Below are 15,533 nucleotides of genomic sequence, written 5' to 3'. Positions count from 1 at the left end.
ATTCTCAAGAAGTATCCTCTGCATCTGCCACTATGTCAAGTAAGTATCCTTACAGAAAATAAATTATATGTAGGATTGTTTGATTAATAAAGCAACTTATCTTGTTTTTTGATTGTGTAGGTGCCGGAAAGTCTGCCAGGTCTGTCAAATCTGCCTCTAAATTTGGGTTAAGTGATCTTGCCAATGTCACGTCTTCAAAGAAGAAGGCTCCTGCTGCCAGTCCTTCAGCATCAGCTCCCAAAGCGTCTATCCGGGGCAAGGGAAAAAAGAGGAAAACCTCTGAAGATCTCCAAGGATTTCCCCTCCTCCGTCAGCAATTCCTTGACTACGTGAATGAGGTAAGGATCACTGCCCCTGTTGGTCATCCGTTTCGAACATCCTGTTTGTGTATCCTGTTTCTTCGAGGATCATCCGGTTCTGAACTTACCTTATTTCCCTCTTTGCAGAAACTTGCCGAGATCGAGACCTATCTTGGCCATGTTGAGGATCAAGAGAGCCAGATTGCTGACCTTCAACAAATGGGCGTGCTTAAGGATCTCAAGATAGCAGATCTTGAGAAGGAACTCCGGGCCACGAAGGCTGAGGCTGCTCAGAGGTTGATTGATATGGATAACGAGAAGCAGGAGATCACCCAAGATGCCAAGGTCTCCGCGGCAATTGCTATGTACAAGATACAACTTCAGATGGCCGAGGAGGCTCGGGATCCTACCTTTGACAAAAGCTCGTGGGACGTTGAAGGTTGGAAGGCAAGGCTGGCAGACCTAGAGGACGAGGATGAGGCTGAGGAGATCCCCATGCTGGAAGGTGGTGATGCTGACAAGGATCAAGGTGGAGCAGCCGGTGGTGATGGAGCAGCAAAGGAGTAGGCTGCATGATTGGGCAATGATGGATATTGTTGACTAGGCCGGAGCCCAATTTTTTAGGATTGGTAGTGGTTTTTTGTGGTTGTTGATGGTTTGAAACAGTTATGGTCTGTAATCTCTGAACAATAGTTTCTTAGGGTTAAGGATCCTGGATCCTTTGAACAATAGGTAGGATTACAAAAGGTGGAGGGATCCTCTGTTTGGGGGATGAAGCCTTTGTGATCCTGCCGCTTTTACTTTCCTGCACAATGCTAAGACCGCATAGACAATGGACACCCTTTGCCAACCCATGTGGACGGGCCACGTTTTGCTGGTAGAAATGTGGGTTGGCAATTTTGACAACTTTCTTGAAAGGGTTAATGATCCTTTTGTTTAATAATATAACTTTAACTTTTCTGGCTTATCTCGTGTTGTTATCCTTTAATTATCTTCTTTTTTTTCTCAATTGTCTTTGTAGTATATTTGTTAAAGTGGCAAGAGTTGAAAATATATTTAACAAATTTAGGATATGATCCTAGATCAAATATCCTGAAATTGAAAATATTCAAAGTATTTTAGTTCAAGGATCATAGGTTTGGTTGTCAAAGTATAAGGGTTGGTTAGGATAATGAGTATAATCAAAATAGTCAAGGATCATACCTGAGGATCCAAGTTAGGATCCTAACCTTTAATCAAGACGATCATAGATAAAACTTTGGTAGTTAATAAGGATTAAGGATCCTTATGTGTTTAGACTTCCAAAACCTGAAAAGTGAAATATAACTTGGGACTAAGCCAATGTAAAAGATAAATTAGTAACTGGGGACATGCCCAAAGGATAACTGGGGATGATCCCGGAGGATCACTGGGGACAAGCCCAAAGGATAACTGGGGACAAGCCCAAAGGATCGTATGTAAACTGGAGTATGGCCCTTACTGGCGACTATCCAAACTTAGTGACATGAAAATGTCAAAACCTTAGCTAACGTGAAAACGTTAGAAACCTTAGGAACGGATGTATGGTACGTCTACCATTATACGTAGGATCCTAAATATAGCCAGTACGATGAGGTTGTCAGCCCCGAAAGTGGGTACTGGTCCCAAAGACGTGAACTATACCAGGATCATCGTGCGCTGCTGGCGGAAACTGGGGATAATCCCAAGGATAACTGGGGTTGGACCCAAGGATCTGCGGTGCTTTTGAAGATCTTTGACGATATGCTGAAGATACCTGAACTTATTATAGCTCAAATGTTTCGTGAGTAGAGGATGAAGGATACATGACCCTTATCCTTAGGTAAAAAGTAAGAAAATGCAATAGTTTCTAGGATAAGCATATTACCAGGGTAGGGATCGCTGATATCACCGGGATCCTTTAAGGATACTTCAATGTAAGGATCACGTGCACGGAGGATCATGTTCACATGAAATATTTCTTTAAGTGAACAGCATTCCATGCTCTTGGTAACAGACTTCCTTCCATGGTTAGCAGCCTGTATGCCCCCTTTCCTGCTTCAGCTTCAATCAAGTAGGGGCCTTCCCATTTTGGTGCTAACTTCCCGTCAGCAGGATTGATAGTATTTTGAAATGCTTTTCTCAACACCATGTCTCCGACTTGGAACTTCCTTATTCTGACATTTTTGTTGTAGGCACCAGCCATTCTTTGTTGGTAGCTTGCCATCCTTATCCTAGCTAGATCCCTGATTTCCTCAATAGTATCCAAATCCTGAGCTAGGATTGTAGCATTTTCTTCAGGATCACGAGCACTTGTTCTAGCAGTTGGGATCACCATTTCTGTTGGGATCACTGCTTCTGCCCCAAATACTAAAGAGAAAGGTGTTTGACCAGTGGCATTCTTGGGAGTTGTCCTATCAGCCCATAGCACATAAGGTAACTCTTCTGCCCATTTCCCCTTCTTGGATCCTAGCTTCTTCTTCAGATTGTTGATGATGATCTTGTTGGATGATTCTGCTTGACCATTGGCTTGTGGGTGAACTGGTGTTGATGTGATCATCTTGATTCCCCAACTGTCACAAAAGTTAGTGGTTCTGCTTCCAATGAATTGGGAACCATTATCACATACAATTTCAGAGGGAATGCCAAATCTAGTTATAATATTTCTTTTGATAAAGGATATAACTTCCTTTTCTCTGACTTGAGCGAAGGCTTCAGCTTCTATCCACTTGGAAAAATAGTCAGTCATGGCAAGCATAAATACTTTTCCACCAGGTGCTTTAGGGAGCTTGCCCACTATATCCATTCCCCATCTCATGAATGGCCAAGAGGATGGTATGGGGTGTAGTAATTCAGCTGGTTGGTGAAGGATATTGCTATGTCTTTGGCAAGGATCACACCTCTTAGCATACTCTATAGCATCCCTTTTCATGGTTGGCCAGTAGTATCCTGTTCTAAGGATCCTTGAGAATAATGCCCTGCCCCCAGTGTGGTTTCCACAATCTCCTTCATGGAAGTCTCTCAACACTTCTTCAATTTCAGGATCCTCAATACATCTTAAATATGGTCCTGCAAGGGATCGTTTATATAGCACATTATTTAAGATTGTAAATTGAGATACCTTGATTCTGAAAGCTCTAGGATTTTCTCCCATTGGAATCTCTCCGTTTTGCAAGTATTTCATGATTGGTGAGACCCATGATCCTGCATAAGATTGAGCTTCTTCACTAGGGATTACTGCAGTATCCTTTTCTATTTCCATGGCCACTTGATTTTCAATAGCAGGAGCCAGGATATGGATGATAGGGATACTTATGTCTTCTGGAATTTTTAAGGATGATCCTAAGTTGGCCAATGCATCAGCTTCCGTGTTATCCTCCCTTGGTACCTGTGTTAAGCTAAAAGAAACAAGAGAGAGTGCCAATTCTTTGACTATCTCTAAATATTTGGTTAGTTTTTCACCTTTAACAGCATAGGATCCATTAAAGTGATTGGTGATTAATAATGAGTCTACATATACTTTAAGATATTTTACCCCTATATCCTTAGCAATTTGCAAGCCAGCAATCAAGGCTTCATACTCAGCCTCATTGTTAGTTGCTTGGAACTCACATGCTATGGAGTGGGGTATTATGTCCCCCTGTGGCGATTTTAGTAGGATCCCTAGCCCTGTGCCTTTGATATTTGAGGATCCGTCAGTGTGTAGTATCCAAGGATCCTTGGTCTCATCCAGCTGCTGGACCTCCAATTCCGCTTCTTTTTGTAGATCACTACTGAAATCAGCCACAAAGTCAGCTAGTGCTTGAGATTTAATGGCTGTTCTTGGTTCATATCTTATATCATGGGCACTAAGCTTCACTGCCCACTTAGCCATCCTCCCTGACATCTCCGGTTTCCTGAGGACATTCTTAATTGGAAAATTAGTTTTAACAACAATAGTATGGGTTTCAAAATAATGCCTTAACTTAGTGGATGCCATGATTAATGCAAGAATAAGTTTTTCGAGGTGTGAGTACCTGGATTTGGCATCAAGTAAACTTTTACTTACATAGTAGATAGGATATTGTGTACCTTCATGATCCTTAACAAGGACAGCACTTACAGCGGTTGAGGATACCGCCAGATATAAGGATAACACATCTCCTTTTTCCGGTTTTGCTAATGCTGGTGCTGAGGACATATACTCTTTTAGGGCTTGTAAAGCATTCTCATGCTTCTCAGTCCATTCGAACTTCTTATTCTTCCTTAGGATATCGTAAAATTCTCTGCATTTCTCTGAGGATTTCGATATGAACCTGTTCAAAGCTGCTATCCTGCCTGTCAGTCTTTGAACATCCTTGGCATTGGCAGGAGATTTGATATTTACTAATGCTTTGATTTGTTCCGGGCTTGCTTCAATGCCCCTCTGAGTTACCATGTATCCTAGGAACTTTCCTGCCTTAACACCAAAATGGCATTTTGAAGGATTAAGTTTCATGTTGTAATTATCAAGGATATCGAATGCTTCTTCTAAGTCCCTTAGGTGATCCTCAGCTTTCTTTGACTTGACCACCATATCATCTATGTATACCTCCATAGTTTTTCCAATTTGATCTTTGAACATCACATTTACCAGCCTTTGATATGTTGCACCTGCATTTCTTAGTCCAAAAGGCATGGCAATATAACAATATAAACCAGTTGGGGTCATAAAGGCTGTATCCTCTTGGTCAGATGGTTCCATCTGGATTTGTTGGAACCCAGATGATGCATCCATAAAGGTCAACAGTTCATGCCCCGCTGTTGCATCCACCATGGAGTCAATGTGGGGTAATGGGAAAGGATCCTTGGGACATGCCTTGTTCAGATCAGTGAAGTCGACACATACCCTCCACTTTCCGTTTTTCTTTTGGACAACAACCACATTGGCTAACCATTTTGGATACTTTACCTCTCTGATCATACCTGCTCGAAGTAGTCTCTCTACTTCTTCTTGGATAATGGCATTCCTTTCTGGTGCAAACTTCCTCCTTTTTTGATGGATTGGTTTGATAGACCTGTCAATGCCAAGTTTGTGAGTAATAATATCCTTAGATATACCTGTCATATCTTCATGTTTCCAAGCAAAGGTAGATTTTCTTCTTTTGAGGAAGGATATCATGTCTTCTTTCATCTTGCTAAGGATCCCTGATCCGATATAGATTTTTGATTCAGGATCACTAGGATCCAAGAGGATCTCATCTACATCTTGTTCCCTTGCCTCCAAGACATTCCTTGGAGGATACTGTAATTGCTATTGCTCCCTTGGCTTCGAGGTTGGCTTCATAGATGAGGTATAACAATCCTTAGCCTCCTGCTGGTCACTATCGATCTTGATTATTCCCCATGGGCTAGGGAGCTTCACACATTGATGGTAGGTAGATGGGACTGCTTTCATATCATGTATCCAAGGCCTGCCAAGGATAACGTTGCAACAAGATAAACAGTCAATAACACAAAATTTTTGGTAATTATGTAATCCTTCCACGTAGATTGGGAGTTTGATGTCCCCCAGAGTTTTCTTCGTTTCCCCACTGAATCCTACAAGCACGGAGGATCTTGGTGTGATGTCTGATTCTGGGACTCCCATCTTCTTCAAGACATCAAGCTGGATAATGTTCACTGAGCTCCCTCCGTCAATAAGGATCCTGCGGACAAAATGGTTAGAGATAAAGAGAGTGATAACTAAACTATCATGGTGAGGATCCTGAATGTTAATGCGATCATCCTCATCAAATGTTATCATCTTCCCTTCTGAGACACTTGAGGTTCTAATAGGCCTTTCTCCATTATCCATTTTTGATTCTTTTGCATGTCTTTTGGCCGCTGAAAAGGATGTACCACAAATGTCTGATCCTCCGGATATAAAGTTAATCACTTGTGCGTTTGCCGGAGGTGCTGGAGCCTTTTCAGGGATCCTTTCAGGATCCTGGGTCCTTTGCTTTTTTCTCCCCAACAATTCTTTTAGATGCCCCTTGCTTAGCAGGTATCCAATTTCTTTTCTTAAGGCTATGCAATCTTCAGTTAGATGCCCGAAATCCTCATGGTATGCACACCATTTGGACTTATCTTTAGTCCCAGATGGTTTATCATTCTTCCTGGGCCATCTAGCCTTTTCACCTAGATTCTGCATTGCAAGGATCAGTTCATGATTATCAACGGAGAAACAATATTCTGAGATTGGAGGATAATCTTCATCATCCTCTTCCTGGTCAACAGCATGCACATTCTTGTTCTCATTCCTATGGTAGGATTTGAATTTGTTGCTCTTGAAGGAGGATCCTTGCTTCTCCGGTTTTGAGGATCCCACTTGTCTCTCCTGGATCCTCTTGTCATCCTCTAGCCGGATAAACCTGAGTGCTCGAGTTCTTACTTCATCTAAATTCCTGCATGGTGTCATAACAAGATCGTCATAGAATAATGAATCCTTAAGCAGTCCCATTTTGAAGGCTTCAACAGCCGTAGCCATATCCAAGTTGGGAATGTCCAAGGATTCTTTACTAAATTTAGTTATATAATCCCTTAATGATTCATTATGATTTTGAGTTATCCTGTACAAATCGCTGGTTAATTTTTCAAATTTTCTACTACAAGAGAATTGGTTATTGAATAAATTAACTAAATTAGCAAATGAAGTAATAGAGTGGGGGGGAAGACTTAGCAGCCACTTAAGAGCTGATCCAGTTAGAGTGGATCCAAATCCTTTACATAGGCATGCTTCCTTCAACTTTTCTGGGATAGGATTGATTTCCATTCTTTCCCTGTATTGTGCTATATGTTCCTCTGGATCCGTTGTGCCATCATACAGCTTCATGGTAGGGATATGGAACCTTTTGGGTACCTCTGCATCACAAATTGGTGGTGCAAAGCGAGATACCTTGTGGCTTCCATCTGCAATCTCTGGGATAGGCTTGACTACCCCTGGAACACTTGAGATCATGTCCTTTAGTTTCTGTAATTCCCTGGCCATAGCATGATTGGTACCTGTATCCTGCATGAATCCATGGTTAGTGGTAGGATAATTATTTAAAGTGTTACCTCCCATTGGGTTCAAGTTAGGGAATCCATATTGCTGGGTTTCTGGAATAACGGAGGGACCAGTGGAAGCAATGGTCTGCATTGGAATGAAGTCCCCTTGATGGACATCTAGACTTCCTGTTTGCAAACTTTTTAGCGATCCTGGCATCTGTAAGGATCCTGGTATCTGGGATGATCCTGGAACGAAGGAGGATCCGTGAACCTGGGATGATCCTGGAACAAAGGAGGATCCTTGGCCCTGGAATGATCCTGGAACAAAGTAGGATCCTCGAAACTGCTGTGCCCCCGGATAGGCTCCCGGATTCATGAAGGATCCCATGTATTGAGGATAGGATCCTACAGGCTGAAAATGTGAGTCTGATGTCTGAGTCATTGCTGCCGAGTTGAGATGTGATCCTCTTGACTCCCCTATGATTTGCACGTCCGGGATCCCTGATGGCTGGGAAGTGATTATTGGAGTATCGAAGCTCAAGGATTTGGGCATCAGTGGAGAATGATCCTCTGCCGCTTTCTTTTGTCTTTTGAGATCTCCAATTTCCCTGAGGATCCTTTCGTTAGTTTCATCTTGCCGCTGCATACGATCCTTCATCTGCAAAATTAAAGCAAATACATCACTAGTACTGGGAATAGAAGAATTCATAGCAGAAGAAGATAGAGGTTTAGAGAAAGTGGGAGTTGATCTCTTCTCAGTATTTTTCTGAGATCCTGCCGGTAGAGGAGGCAAGGTGATCTGTGATGAGGTGACTGCAGACATCGCCGTGGACGTGTTCTTCAATGATGAAGCCATGTAACTCTTTGAAATGATTTCGAACAAAAGATTTTTCTTATGAATGAAGCACCAATTGCCCCACGGTGGGCGCCAAACTGTTTTGGTCAAAAATCACACAAGGATAATGTAACCAAACTTTATGAAAACGGGGTATGATGCTTGGTTAATTATGAAAGTAAAGGATCACTTCTATGATAAAGATGCAAAGACACGATGATTTATACGAGGAAAAAGCCCTTGATCAATGAATGATCTCCGGCATAAAAAACCTCGGGTGATGGCAACTACCGATCACCAACTTCAATATAACAAAAATATGATTACAACTTTGGATGATAATGAGCTGAGTACAAGGATCACTATTGCTTTTGGTGTCTAAGTGTGTGAGAGTTGCGTTGTATGTCGTGTGTGTCATGTGTGTTCTTCCGAATGAGGAAGAGGGGTATTTATACAAGTGTAGGTGACTTATTTTAGGTAGTTAAACTAATTTTCAGCTCATTACCCCTTTAGAAATGAGATACAATCTAGCCTAAATAGCCGCCCATAAATCAAGCCTGGTTTCCATATCCTGTGCAACGTCTATCTTCAATTAAGCTCTTGCCATAATTGTGAAGACGCGTCCCTGGATCATGATGCCTAGAGCGTATCCTGCTAGATGTTCCTGCAAAACAATATTATATTGAGCGGAAGTGGCCGTTAACATGAGGATCACTATAATGTCCCATGATCCTGATCCTGAAGTTCTGCTGAGGATCACTGTCTGCCAAAGAAACAAGGATCACTGGTTAGGATCACGTATATGGATCATGCATAATAAAAATCCAGCCCTAACAGATGTGATAATCCCTGCAAATCATGATTATAAATAGGAGATAGGGTTAGGATCACTCTGCATTTAAATTCGAGATATCTTCCCTTTATAATTGCTACCAAGGATTGACCAGGTATTCTATTCTTCTCTCTTTCCTTTCTTCCTTCTCTTGCTCTGTTTTTTCTGCTTTTACTCTGTTTCTGTTCCACCACGAGTATGTTGCTTCGAAATTCTCCACATAAGGATTCCAAGAAGAGCAGTCCCCTAAAAAGCCAAGGGATCATCAAGGACTCTCCTACGGAGAGATGTTGCTTTACTGATGCTCATGTAGACAGGATTCGTCATTGCTTTCCGGCGAATGCTGTTTTCAAATCCTTCACACCTACTGCTTTGAGCGACTTTGTTTCAGACGTCTGGGTGGCCTTTCCTGCTACTCCGTTCACCATAGGGTATTCGTACCCTTTTCCAGCCTTCACCCAATCCTTCTTTTCTTTAACCGGCATATCTTATATCCAAGCTATGCCGATGATCTGGAGGGTCCTGTATACCTTCGAGAGGATCATCGAGCAGAAGGGAATTGATTTGGGGATGGCAGAGTTGGCCGCACTTTATGATCTTACCACGTTCGGTTCTTGCCGATATCTGCTAAAACGGAAAGCTGGGGAGGATCACCCTGTCTTCAAGGTTACTAAGAATGACACAAACTGGAAGCGTCGCTTTTTCTTTGTTAGAAGGGATACCATCCCAGATGGGAAGGATCTGCCCAAGGAATGGGCCACTCATGGTAGGGTAGAGGATCCTGGAAGGATCACTATCAGACTTGTCTCATACGATGAGGATCACTAACCTCTTTTTTATTTTTTGTGCAGCTATATCCATTGCTTATCTTAAGTTAACCCCTGCTGCAAGAGAAACAGTCTTAGCTTTTAAAAAGCTCAATCCTGAGGTCAGAAGTTTCCAAGTCACCGTCCAAGATTCACAGGAAGTATCCTCCGCATCTGCCACTATGTCAAGTAAGTATCCTTGTAAAAAGTAAGTTATATGCTAGATTGTTTAATTAGTAAGGGAACTTATCTTGTTTTGATTTGATTGTGTAGGTGTTGGGAAGTCTGCCAAATCTGCCTCCAAGTTTGGGATAGATGATCTCACCAACGTCAAGTCTTCGAGGAGAAAGACTTCTGCTGCCAGTCCCTCCGCTTCAGCCCCTAAAGCATCCATTAGGGGTAAGGGAAATAAGAGGAAGACTTCCGAGGATCTCCAAGGATTTCCCCTGATTCGCCAACAGTTCCTTGACTATGTCAATGAGGTAAGGATCATTGCCCCTGTTGGTTATCCTTCTCTAATATCCTGCTTTTTTGAGGATCACCTGATCCTGAAGTTACCTTTTTTCTCTTTTGCAGAAACTTGCTGAGATTGAGTCCTATCTTGGCCACGTCGAGGATCAGGAGAGCCAAATCGCCGACCTCCAACAAATGGGCGTGTTAAAGGATCTCAAGATAGCCGATCTTGAGAAGGAACTCCGGGCTACAAAGGATGAGGCTGCTCAAAGGCTAATTGACATGGATAGCGAGAAGCAGGAGATCATCCAGGATGCCAAGGTCTCTGCCGCAACTGCTATGTACAAGATACAACTACAAATGGCTGCGGAGGCTCAGGATCCTGCCTTTGACAAGAGCTCATGGGACGTGGAGGGTTGGAAGGCAAGATTGGCGGAGCTGGAGGATGAGGATGAGGCTGAGGAGATCCCCATGCTGGAAGGTGGTGATGCTGAGAAGGATCAGGGTGGAGAAGCTGGTGGTGATGGAGCAGCAAAGGTGTGAGCTGCTGAATTGGGCGATGATGGATATTTCGAGACTAGGCCGGAGCCCAATTTTTTAGGATTGGTAGTGGTTTTTGTGGTTGTTGATGGTTTGTGAACAATTTATGGTCTGTAATCTTTGAACAATAGTTTTTAGGGTAAAGGATCCTGGATCCTTCGAACAATAGGTAGGATTACAAAAGGTGGAGGGATCCTCTGTTTGGGGGATGAAGCCTTTGTGATCCTGCCGCTTTTACTTTCCTGTACCTGCTAAGACCGCATAGACAATGGACACCCTTTGCCAACCCATGTGGACGGGCCACGTTTTGCTGGTAGAAACGTGGGTTGGCAATTTTGACAACTTTTGAAGGGTTAATCCTTTCGTTAATAAATAAAATCTTAAACTTTTGTCGCTTATCTTGTGTTATTATCCTTTTTATTTTCAATGGTTTTGACACATGTTCGTTTGAGTAAGAAAAGTTTGAGCAAATTATGTTTAAGAAATTTAGGATATGATCCTGGATCAAATATCCTATAATCGAAAATTTTCAAGGATCATAGTTTTAGTTGTCAAAGTGTAGGGGTTGTTTAGTATAATCAAAAGAGTCAAGGATCATACCTGAGGATCCAAGTTAGGATCCTAACCTTTAATCAAGATAACCATAAGTGAAATTTTAATGGATGATAAGGATTAAGGATCCTTATTTGTTTAACTTCGAGAACCTGAAAAATGGAACATATCTTGGGACTAAGCCAATGTAAAAGATAAATTAGTAGCTGGGGACATGCCCAAAGGATAACTGAGGATGATCCCGGAGGATCACTGGGGACAAGCCCAAAGGATAACTGGGGACAAGCCCAAAGGATAACTGGGGACAAGCCCAAAGGATCGTATGTAAACTGGAGTATGGCCCTTACTGGCGACTATCCAAACTTAGTGACATGAAAATGTCAAAACCTTAGCTAACGTGAAAACGTTAGAAACCTTAGGAACGGATGTATGGTACGTCTACCATTATACGGAGGATCCTGGGTATAGCCAGTACGATGAGGTTGTCAGCCCCGGAAGTGGGTACTGGTCCCAAAGACGTGAACTATATCAGGATCATCGTGCGCTGCTGGCGGAAACTGGGGATAATCCCAAGGATAACTGGGGACAAGCCCAAGGATCTGCGTTGCTTTTGAAGATTCTTGACGATATGCCGTAGATACCTGAACTATCATAACTCAAATGGTTCGTGAGAAGAGGATGAAGGATACAGGATCCTTATCCTTTGGTAAAAAGTAAGGAAATGTAATAGTTTTAGGATAAGCACATTACCAGAGTAAGGATCACTGATATCATCGGGATCCTTCAAGGATACTTCAATATAAGGATCACATGCTTGAAGGATCATGTTCACATGAAATATTTCTTCAAGTGAACAGCATTCCAGGCTCTTGGTAACAAATTTCCTTCCATGGTTAGCAACCTGTATGCCCCCTTTCCTGCTTCAGCTTCAATTAAGTAAGGGCCTTCCCATTTTGGTGCTAACTTCCTGTCAGCAGGATTAATAGTGTTTTGGAATGTTTTTCTCAACACCATATCTCCGACTTGGAACTTCCTTATCCTAACATTTTTGTTGTAAGCACCAGCCATTCTTTGTTGGTAGCTTGCCATCCTTATCCTAGCCAGATCCCTGATTTCCTCAATAGTATCCAAATCCTGAGCCAGGATTGTAGTATTTTCTTCAGGATCACGTGCACTTGTTCTAGCAGTTGGGATCACCATTTCTGTTGGGATCACTGCTTCTGCCCCAAATACTAAAGAAAAGGGTGTTTGACCAGTGGCATTCTTGGGAGTTGTTCTATCAGCCCATAGCACATAAGGTAATTCCTCTGCCCATTTTCCTTTCTTGGATCCCAGCTTCTTCTTCAGATTGTTGATGATGATCTTGTTGGATGATTCTGCTTGGCCATTGGCTTGTGGATGAACTGGTGTTGATGTTATCATCTTGATTCCCCAACTGTCACAAAAGTTAGTAGTTCTGCTTCCAATGAATTGGGAACCATTATCACATACAATTTCAGAGGAAATGCCAAATCTAGTTATAATGTTTCTTTTGATAAAGGATATAACTTCTTTTTCTTTGACTTGAGCAAAAGCTTCAGCTTCTATCCATTTAGAGAAGTAGTCAGTCATGGCAAGCATAAATACTTTTCCACCAGGTGCTTTAGGGAGCTTGCCAACTATATCCATCCCCCATCTCATGAATGGCCAAGAGGATGGTATGGGGTGTAGCAATTCAGCTGGTTGATGAAGGATATTGCTGTGTCTTTGAATAGGATCACATTTCCTAGCATATTCTACAGCATCCCTTTTCATGGTTGGCCAGTAGTATCCTGTTCTAAGGATCCTTGAGAATAATGCCCTGCCCCCAGTATGGTTTCCACAGTCTCCTTCATGGAAGTCTCTCAACACTTCTTCAATTTCAGGATCCTCAATACATCTTAAATATGGTCCTGCAAGGGATCGTTTATATAGCACATTATTTAAGATTGTAAATTGAGATACCTTGATCCTGAAAGCTCTAGGATTTTCTCCCATTGGAATCTCTCAGTGTTGCAAGTATTTCATGATTGGTGAGACCCATGATCCTGCATAAGATTGAGCTTCTTCGCTAGGGATTACTGCAGTATCCTCTTCTATTTCCATGGCCACTTGATTTTCAATAGCAGGAGCCAGGATATGGATGATAGGGATACTTATGTCTTCTGGAATTTTTAAGGATGATCCTAAGTTGGCCAATGCGTCAGCTTCCGTGTTATCCTCCCTTGGTACCTGTGTTAAGCTGAAAGAAACAAAAGAGAGTGCCAATTCTTTGACTATCTCTAAATATTTGGTTAGTTTTTCACCTTTAACAGCATAGGATCCATTAAAGTGATTGGTGATCAATAATGAGTCTACATATACTTTAAGATATTTTACCCCCATATCCTTAGCAATTTCCAAGCCAGCAATAAAGGCTTCATATTCAGCCTCATTGTTAGTTGCTTGGAACTCACAGGCTATGGAGTGGGGTATTATGTCCCCCTGTGGCGATTTTAGTAGTATCCCGAGCCCTGTGCCCTTGACATTTGAGGATCCATCAGTGTGTAGTATCCAAGGATCCTTGGTCTCATCCAGCTGTTGGACTTCCAATTCTGCTTCTTTTTGTAGATCACTACTGAAATCAGCCACAAAGTCAGCTAGTGCTTGGGATTTAATGGCTGTTCTTGGCTCATATCTTATATCATGGGCACTAAGCTTTACTGCCCACTTAGCCATTCTTCCTGACATCTCTGGTTTCCTGAGGACATTCTTAATTGGAAAGTTAGTTCTAACAACAATAGTATGGGTTTCAAAATAATGCCTTAACTTAGTTGATGCCATGATTAATGCAAGAATAAGTTTTTCGAGGTGTGAGTACCTGGATTCGGCATCAAGTAAACTCTTACTTACATAGTAGATAGGATATTGTGTACCTTCGTGATCCTTCACAAGGACAGCACTTACAGCGGTTGAGGATACCGCCAAATATAAGGATAACACATCTCCTTTTTCGGGTTTTGATAATGCTGGTGCTGAGGACATATATTCTTTAAGGGCTTGTAAAGCATTCTCATGTTTCTCAGTCCATTCAAACTTCTTGTTCTTCCTTAGGATATCGTAAAATTCTTTACATTTTTCTGAGGATTTTGATATGAACCTGTTCAGAGCTGCTATCCTGCCTGTTAGCCTTTGCACATCCTTAGCATTGGCAGGGGACTTGATGTTTACTAGTGCTTTAATTTGCTCCGGACTTGCTTCAATGCCTCTCTGAGTTACCATATATCCTAGGAATTTACCTGCCTTAACACCAAAGTGGCACTTTGAAGGATTAAGCTTCATGTTATATTTATCAAGGATATCAAATGCTTCTTCCAAATCCCTTAGGTGATCCTCAGCTTTCTTTGATTTGACTACCATATCATCTATGTATACTTCCATAGTTTGTCCAATTTGATCTTTGAACATCATATTCACCAGCCTTTGATATGTTGCACCTGCATTTCTTAATCCAAAAGGCATGGCAATATAACAATACAAACCTGTTGGGGTCATAAAGGCTGTATCCTCTTGGTCAGATGGTTCCATCTGAATTTGTTGGAATCCAGATGATGCATCCATAAAGGTCAACAGTTCATGCCCCGCTGTTGCATCCACCATGGAGTCAATGTGGGGTAATGGGAAAGGATCCTTGGGACATGCCTTATTCAGATCAGTGAAATCGACACATACCCTCCACTTTCCATTTTTCTTTTGGACAACGACCACATTGGCTAACCATTTTGGATATTTTACCTCTCTGATTATACCTGCTCGAAGTAGTCTCTCTACTTCTTCTTGGATAATGGCATTCCTTTCTGGTGCAAACTTCCTCCTTTTTTGATGGATTGGTTTGATAGACCTGTCAATGCCGAGTTTGTGAGTAATAATATCCTTAGATATACCTGTCATATCTTCATGTTTCCAAGCAAAGGTAGATTTTCTTCTTTTGAGGAAGGATATTAAGTCTTCTTTCATCTTGCCGAGGATCCCTGATCCGATATAGATTTTCGATTCAGGATCACTAGGATCCAAGAGGATTTCGTCCACATCTTGTTCCCTTGCCTCCAAGACATTCCTCGGAGGATACTGTAATTGCTATTGCTCCCTTGGCTTCGAGGTTGGCTTCATGGATGAGGTATAACAATCCTTAGCCTCCTGCTGATCGCTGTCGATCTTGATTATCCCCCATGGGC

Source organism: Helianthus annuus, chromosome 1 (assembly GCF_002127325.2).
Source record: "Helianthus annuus cultivar XRQ/B chromosome 1, HanXRQr2.0-SUNRISE, whole genome shotgun sequence".
NCBI classification, from domain to species: Eukaryota; Viridiplantae; Streptophyta; class Magnoliopsida; order Asterales; family Asteraceae; genus Helianthus; species Helianthus annuus.
The sequence above is the reverse complement of the archived record's forward strand: the minus strand, read 5'-3'. Positions refer to the sequence as shown.